This window comes from Phoxinus phoxinus (genome assembly GCF_949152265.1).
Source record: "Phoxinus phoxinus genome assembly, chromosome: 20".
NCBI lineage: Eukaryota > Metazoa > Chordata > Actinopteri > Cypriniformes > Leuciscidae > Phoxinus > Phoxinus phoxinus.
Window position 1 is genome coordinate 11,745,302 of NC_136895.1, and position 9,159 is coordinate 11,754,460.

Genomic DNA, 9,159 nt, shown 5'->3' on the forward strand with positions numbered 1-9,159 from the left:
ATGATGGTTTGTGTGTCATTTGAAAACAAAATGCCATTTTGAGAGGAAATAACATTGTTTTGAATGTAAAGTTTCATTTTGCAGGAGAATTGAGGGGTTTTGCCCATTGTGTGTGTGTTTTTTGATTTGTGTATAGAGTTCTGAGAATATGAGGCATGCTTTCAGAAAATGTGTGTAAACAATTGAGAAAAACTGTAATAATGCCCTATTCCCCTAAACGTGTAATTGCCATAGACAGTATATAAACTTGCTGATGTATGCTCATGAATAGGTCAACGGTTTTTCTAAATAAAGATTCATAATATTTTGAACATTCAATGAATTGACAGATGCACACTTACGATTTACTTTAGCTATTTAATTTGATTTATTTTTCATTAGCCTACAATGTATTCTCTTTAAATAAATTATAATAAAAAAATTATAGGATTAACAGGAATTGTAGTTACTCAATACCACAGGAACAGTTAAAAAAAAAAAGTCTTAACTCAAGCGCGCATCTAAACGTTCCTTCCCAGTGTGTCTGGTATGCACGTGCGCGCGCAGTCATGACAACAACGAAAAAGTTGACAACAACCTAGTCAGAAGTTCAACTGAGGGGTGGGTGTGGCAACAGTTGCGTGCTGAACAGTCAAGTAATGTTCGTTTGGCTGCCTGGGGCTCGAGGATATAGAGCGACCAACTTTTTTTGAGCAAGCATTGATTATGCGTGACACGGTCTCAATTTGCGGGACGCATGAATTCGCCTTAGGCTAAGCCACGCCCTAGAATGTAGATTGACCAATCACAGCGCAGCCAAGAACGAGCTCCGACAGAGGCTCCGACACTTTTTCACGGCGCTCCATTGACTTCAACGCAGGAGGCTCATATTTTTGGTCTCGGCAGGCTATTACGTCGTCGTTTTATAAAAAATATGGTTAAACGTTGTGCCTGGGGCATTTGTAACACAGATACGCGTTTCCCAGAGAGGTTGGAAGGGGGTGTCCATTTTTTCCCCTTCCCAAAACCGAAGTTAAATACTGACAAGTGTCGTCTTTGGATTAAACTGTGTGGACGTCCTCAGTCAGCGAAACCCCTCAAGGATCAACAAGCACACTTTTGTGCTCTAAGATACATTTAGCTTTTAACCTTACTGTGAAGTTATACTAGTTAGACAGTTTTATGCTGGTTTAGGTCATGATTTCGGTTCTCTGCCCTAATTGTTGATACTAGCACACGCTGCTAATAAATACAGCTTTATACTCGCGTAGTCCGTTTGCTTTGTAAATAATAACGATTATAGAAGTGAATAGAGACCTACCCAGCTCTGCATGACAGTGTTTCTCCTGATATTGTTAGTCACAGCCTCCGTCTCGATTAGGATATTCGGTGGCTCATTGTTTGACTGTGACCGTTATGCTTTTGCCTGTATTTGGATGCCTTGTTGTTGCTCGCGTTTCACCGTATGTCTTGAATAAAGCCTTCAAACGCACACTGCAGACACTTTTGCCTACTTCTATCGGACACTTTATTTGCTGCTTTATAAAAGTTTGATAAAATTTCAGCAGGAAGAGCTGTCACAGCATAAGCCATGTTGATACCAAACCAGAGCCCAGATGAAGTTGTCGGAGGTAGCAACAGTAACTAAGGGGTAGAGTTGTGACGTTCGCGAACGAACCGATTCTTTTGAACGGCTCATAAACATGAACGATGGGAGCCGAGTCGCGGCTGGAGGGGAGCCGTTCTTTCTGTCGTTCTTTTTTTCCTATGCGTTTTTCTAACACAGTCTCACCCCAAAACGTCACATACTGACGCGTCTTGACCATTCGGCAACATACGACGAAAAGGGTACCCTTTAACGTCCATATGTGACGATTCGGGAATGGTTGGGTTTAGGTATGCGGTAGGGTACCGCTAGAGGGCGCTGCTGGTGCGCTTATGTCTGCGTCTCATATGGACGTTAAAGGGTACCTTTTTCGTCGTATGTTGCCGAATGGTCAAGACGCGTCAGTATGTGACGTTTTGGGGTGAGACCGGGTTGGTTTTTCACACAGATGCACACAAAGGCTGCGTTTACACTTGGCATTAACATGCGATTACCATGATGGATCAAGCAGATCGGATCATTACTCAATCAGGACACCATGCGTTTACATTTGTTCATATTAAGTAGCCTCTGTATCTGGATAACTGATCGGATTTCTGTTTTTGCATAATATTTAAATTAGGTCTGTAGCACGACACCAATAAGAGTAAAGATAATACAAATTAAGCAATGTCCCAATTGCTTTCACTCACTCACTTTACTTTCCTGTGCAACCTCCAGTCTTAGATCAAATTACGTTTTTTGAATGAAGGAATATTTCCAGAGTTGATCACACAAAAATAACCATAAGTCACATCATCGATCATCGGGTGATGTCCTATTTGCAAAGTTTACAGTAGTTATAGTAGGCTAGTAATAGTGGACTGTATGTAGACATTTCCATTTGATTTATTCTAATTTTATCTACAGTAGCCTATATTTAAAACTATTTTTTGTTTTTTATCAAAATGTTCTTGTGTGGAAGTGTTTGTAGTAAAAGCTGTTTTGCACAGAAATTCATTGCAGCCGGCTTTGTTTTTTATGTTTATTTGTGAGTAGGTATGAATAACATAAGTCAACATAGCTTTACACATACACACTAAAGGTAAATCCAAAATAGTGATGTCACTTTCTAAGCAGAGGGATGTTGTGCAACCCTATGGAATATAGTCCACACATGACAAATGAGGTAATAATCAATATTACAGAATAATTAAAACTCAGATATTGGTGTGTGATATCTGAGTTTTAATTATTTGACTACAAATCTCACCTCATCATTCCTCTCCCAGTGATTATTTCCAGGATAAACTGAGATGCCCCCAAGCTGGCTTCTTAAAACTGACTAAATATTTAAAAAGAGCCAAAAGAGCCGTTCTTTTGAACGGCTCTTTGAAAGGAACGGATCGCCAAGATCCGGATCCCCTCAAAGAGCCATAAATCCCATCTCTACTAAGGGGGGCGGGGCTTAGCCAAAGGTCAATTGGGCTTCAAACGCTGTGCGCGCACGCGCTACGCGGGACGGGTGGTCACCCTGGTAACGATAAGAGACGGGACTTCCCTTCTGCATCTGCTTTAAAAAACGCGGTAGTGTGTAGCGTTCACTAAAGACCGGATTATTATAATCTCGACGACATGGAGTTATATGGTGACGGCGATCCCTGCTGAAAAAAACAATAGAAACCATTACAGAAATGCTAATGGATTCCACTACAAAACCATTACAAACCATCAGCCGTTAACCATTAAAACCATTACGGAATGGTGTCCATTACGTAGTGTGTTTTGGGCCATATTCCATTAGGATCTATTGGTTTGTATTGGTTTCCATTAAAAATTTGTATTGGTCATGATTTGAATATTTAATGGTTTCATTACAAATTTGTATTGGTCATGATTTGTACATATTTAATGGTTTCCATTACAGTTTGTATTGGTCATGATTTGTACATATTTAATGGTTTCCATTACAGTTTGTATTGGTCATGATTTGTACATATTTAATGGTTTCCATTACAATTTTGTATTGGTTCTGACATGGCTTCAATACAAATTTGTATTGGTCTTGATTTGCACATATTAAATGGTTTCCATTACAGTTTGTACTGGTTTTGATTTGTATGTTTAATGGTAGCTGCTAGTAATTAGGCCATTACTTATAGTTTTGAATTAATTAATTTGAATTATTACTACAAAACTGGTTTTGTCCTTACTGCTGAAAAACCCCTCAAGAATATAATATAATGTTAATTAATATAAACTGCACACCAACTTTTCAATAGCTAACAACACCTGAAATCAAAATTAAATACAGGATTAAGACCTTTTTTTCTCAACCCAGCTGGAAATGAAGATCTGACACAAAACATTAACATTACATTTTTATTACTTAATGTATTATAGAAATACAAGAACTGTGAATTGTGTTTGAATTGTGGCTTCACTGTGTTCACCTCGCTGACTGATTAGACCTGCAAAAAGAAGGAGAATTCATTAGGGCAATGTACCGTACCTCTTAAACCACATTACCAGTATATGAGTACATGAAATTATCCATACATTATATATTTATGGTCTCAAAGAAGTTGCAAGAACTTAGTTGTTGACAAACCATCCTCGTGCCTAAAATCATCCAACATCTTTGAATATACTTAGAGCAAATTCAAGATCTTGACAGCTGTGAACTTTCTCCATTAGTCATGTCATGTTCATAGCATGACAGTCATCTGTTATTTAACCTTCTCCAGGGGCCTCATTTATAAACGTTGCGTACGCACAAAAGAAGGCGTACGCCGCTCTCTACGCAATAATTGGTATTTATAAAAAGCAAACTTCACGGGAAAATGTGCGGTCCTTCACGCAAGCTGTGACCCAGGCGTACACACAAAAGCGGGTGAAATGAGAAATGGCGACACCGTCGGCAGATGGAAGAAACACGTGAAAGTGTGTGAAACTGTAGACCGCTGTGTAAAAGAAATGGCAATACTGCCTCTCATAAATAACATGAAGACTTCACAAAAACAAGTCTTACAATGAACATCCTACACGAACACCCGTTCGATCGATCTGCAGTGTAAAACAAACAAAATCAAACGAAAATGACAACAGAAATGCAAATGAACACATATGCAAAAAGTAAAGTGAAATATGTTCTGCAATAATATTGACATGTTATGCAATTCATCCTCATAAATAATATGGTAAACAGAACGAAATAATGTACAAAACTGATATTCTCGTCAATGTGTCCGTCTGGCGGAGCAGATATAGATGCAATTAGATAGACAAATAATTAGGGAGATAGATAGATCGATAGATAGATGTATTAATTGTCCACTGGGGAAAGTTGTTTTCATAGTAAAAATTTCTTCATCAGCTACGGAATCATGGTATTCATGCATATGCCTTTAGTTTGTTTTCGTATGACGTATGGTATGTCTCAACCATTCAGAAAGCTGCAAGAAATTACATTTGCACTGAACTATTTCGAACGTAGATTATAACCGACATCTGTAGCTTGTCAGATGCAATTAAATGGATGGAAATAAAATGCCCCATCACAATGCGTAATGACGCACAATGGCTGATCTTGTCCGATCATTTCTTTTTTATTTCGGCCACGGTCCGAGGTTGTGAGGCTACAGCATTTACGGCGTCTACAACCTTTTGCCACTCAAGTGCCTTTTTGGCATTAGTAATGCCCACACTGTGCCCTCCAGACAACATCTCCTCTTTTCCACCTCGCCAACGATAACTTATACTTAATACATTGAGTGAAGTTACGTTTCTTTAATTTCCTCTGTGTTTGCCATGATTTCGCAATCGATGAATATTAACTTGTGGGCGTTTCACGGATTATTTATGGGCAACTATGGGCGTGACATGAAGCCGCAAAAGCTGCGCTACATTTAGAATTGATTGTGATTTATTAAGGGAAAACTGCGTAGGATGTGCGTGCGCACGGTTTTATAAATCCGAATATTTCTGTGCGTACGCACGTCCTATGTTTCATCCGTACTCCACTTCTGACGCAAATCCTACGCAAAGTTTTATAAATGAGGCCCCAGGTGTAGGTTTTAAATTATGATACAGCTCCACTCATGTACCGCTCACACTCGCTGGAAAAGCAAAGTCGAATTACAAAAGCAATTAGTAATTACAATTAGTCGTAAAACAAAAATAAAAACGACTTTATTCTTATTGACTCTTCATTTTCTTCTCTGTGTGCCTTTGAGTGAGTTCACGTAGTGTTATGCCTGGTTCAGATTACACAATTTTTTTGTCTGTTACGATAGTCACTGTGTCAGATTACGCAATTTTGACTCGTAAAATCTTGTCGTGTCGTGGATAAGAAACATGTCATACTACACGTTGCTTTCCGACCAGCCATTGTGTGCCGTCTCTCTCACACACACACACATTCACTCGCACACACACAAACGCACACAAAGACTCACTCTCGCTCACTCACTAGCGCACACACGCACTCTCTTGCACTCACTCACTCACACATGCTCACGTCACGCGCACACACTCACTCACTCTCGCTCACCTATTAGCGATCACACACACACACACACACACTCTCACTCGTCATGGAGGACCGGAAAAAAATTAAACATGCTAGTCTTTTTGTCGTGATGTCGTGAAGCATCGCAGACGTGACATAGGTTGTCGCCCACTATGACACACTATACGAGATGAAACGATCGAATCTTGCGTCCCGACGGCCGTTGTCGTTTACGAATCTCCACGACACCCTACGTCAAACGAATCGTGCCAAAATCGGGCTAAAATCGTGTAATCTGAACCAGGCATTACACGTCAGAACGTAGGCTCACTATTGGCCAGCATCACATGCATGACCAGCGTTGGCAAATAGTGAGGCTACGTTCTGACGTACAACACAGAAGCGCTGTGCTGTAACACTACGTGAATCACTACGTGAAAATGAAGAGTTGAATAAAGTCGTTATTTTATGTTTTTTCTCGTCGCTTGATAAAACTTATGGTTGAGCGAGCCACTGTAGTCACTTGGGCTATTTTAAACATCGTCTTACTTTCTGGGCTGGCAAGTTTCAATTACAATAGAAGCCTATGGAGGAGTGAGACAGCGCTCAGATTTAATTAAAAAAATATTTTAATTTGTGTCCCGAAGATGAACGAAAGTCTTACGGGGAACAACATGAGGGAGAGTAATTACTGACAAAGTTTACATTTTTGGGTGAACTAACCCTTAAAGTGTTTGAGACATGGCTTTTAATGATGAGACTTTTGTTTTTGTAATCAGGCTCTCAAAGTATGTCAAAATTTAAATTTAGATTTATTGGCCAATATATCGGTTATCGGTATCGGCCTACAGTCAAATATTGCATAAATCTATACAAATTAAAATGGATACATTTTTCATCAGTGATTATTGACTAATCAGTATGCCAGGAGTAGGGATGGGTATCGTTAAGGGTTTAACAGTATTACTACTCTTACAGATACTGCTTATCAATACGGTACTTTAACAGTATTCTTATCGGTTCTTTTTGTTTTATATATATATATATATATATCAGTGATGCGCGGGTCAATGTATAAACAACCCGCACCCGACCGACGTTTTCAACTAACCCGCCCGCAACTCGGATCGCAAAAAAAAGAGAAAGAAAATATTGTACCCGACCCGCTTCCTGACCCGCGTTTTTTTTAAAGTAGCTAGTAAATACTCATAGTAGCGTCATTGCCATAGACGGAGGAACTAGGAGTGCGCATTTATCTGAATGCTGTATGATATAGCTAGTGTTTTGTAATAAAAGCTTGATTTATTCATTTATTTCGTTTCATTTTCTTAACAATTAAGATGCTGCATGTGTTTATCCAGTCTAATCGACGTGTGCGTCTCTCCCCGGACTTTCCCAGCAAAAATCCTTCCCCCTCTCAGCAAATACATAAACTGACATTACTGAGCTATATGCGTTTAAAAGTAGCCTATTAAAATGGCACACTGGCATTGCTCAGTTCAACGTGTTGGGAAATTGGGCATTTTGTGCGACCCCCTTTAATGTTACGTTTTGAGTTGATGAATGATGAGCGCGAGACGACGAATTGGATGCCAATAAGATTCTGAATGGAAAGTTTATTTTTAAAAAGTTGCCAAATGGTTCAATTGACAAGACCAAAGTGATCTGTGTTTTGTGTCGTTGTGAACTGAGCTATCATCGTCCAGTCTAAATACCACTCGATGGTCAAGCACACACACACCGCTGATGCGTTTCTACGCCCACTCGTCAATATCAGTAACGTCACCTCGTCAGTATTTCTTTTACCCTTTTATTGATGGACAGTGTTACATTGAGTGAGAGATTATTTGCTCCAAGTGAGAATGTTAGTGTGAAATTGAACAGTATATGCCAATGTTGTTTTCAATAAAAAACATTTGCACAAAGCAAGCCGATCCACTTTTCCATGTTGATAAGAGCATTAAAATGAGAAAAATAATGGGACAAAAAGAAATCAAGAGACATTTAGAATAGATAAAAATGTGTGATTAATCACGAGTTAAATAACTATGACATTAAAGGGAAACTTAACTCTAAACCAACTTTTTTTAGTTAATGATCTGTAAGAATGGGGCTTTATTAATGCTGTTCATTGATTCAAGTAACTTTTTTGAAAGTGTTTTAATTCTACAATATATGATGTAAAAACGTCTGAGTGCTGCCCTCTTCAGGTTGAACGGTGGCTACTGCAGTTGAATTTTCCTATTGGATGTTTGCGGTGGTACGTGACGTAAGCAGGTTCCAGCTCACCACGCCCTTGGTACGAGCTACCACGCCCTTGGCAGTATAAAACCATCTTGTTTCGTCAAAACCAATGTAGCGAGTCAGGAGTTGGAATTGCGAGTATTGAAAACGATCAGGATAGAGTATTTTAGCATCTATTTAGCATAGCATTTATATAGTTATTTAGATTATTTAGTGTAGCCTAGGTAGTTAAATAGCATAGTTGTTAGTGTAGTATTGTTAGAAGCATAGTTAGTTAGTAGCATAGTATTGTATCAGTTAGGATAGGATAGGTTAGGAGTCAGGCTCTGACCAGGGGTTTAGTTACCCTTTAATGCGATTAATCACGATTAAATATTTTAATCGTTTGACAGCCCTAATATATATATATATATATATATATATATATATATATATATATATATATATATATATATATATATATATATTAAACAAAGATAAACAATTAAATAAAGATACACATTATATGGTCCTACACAGTGCTTTAATTTCAGGAAGGTCTACTAAATAAATAAATATTGGCTCGGGCAGAGAAATCTGAGCTCTAAACAAGACAGAGTAAAGCGGCGGATATCGCTCATATACATTTTTTTGACGACGTAGTTAAAGGGATAGTTCACTTTAAAATGAAAATTCTGTCATCATATACTCACCCTCAAGTTGTTTCAAACCTGTATGAGTTTCTTTCTTCTGCTGAACACAAAGGAAGATATTTTGAAAAATGTCAGTGACAAAACAGTTAACTGGTCCCATTGACTTCCATAGTAGAAAAAAAAAATACTATGGAAGTCAATGGGACCAG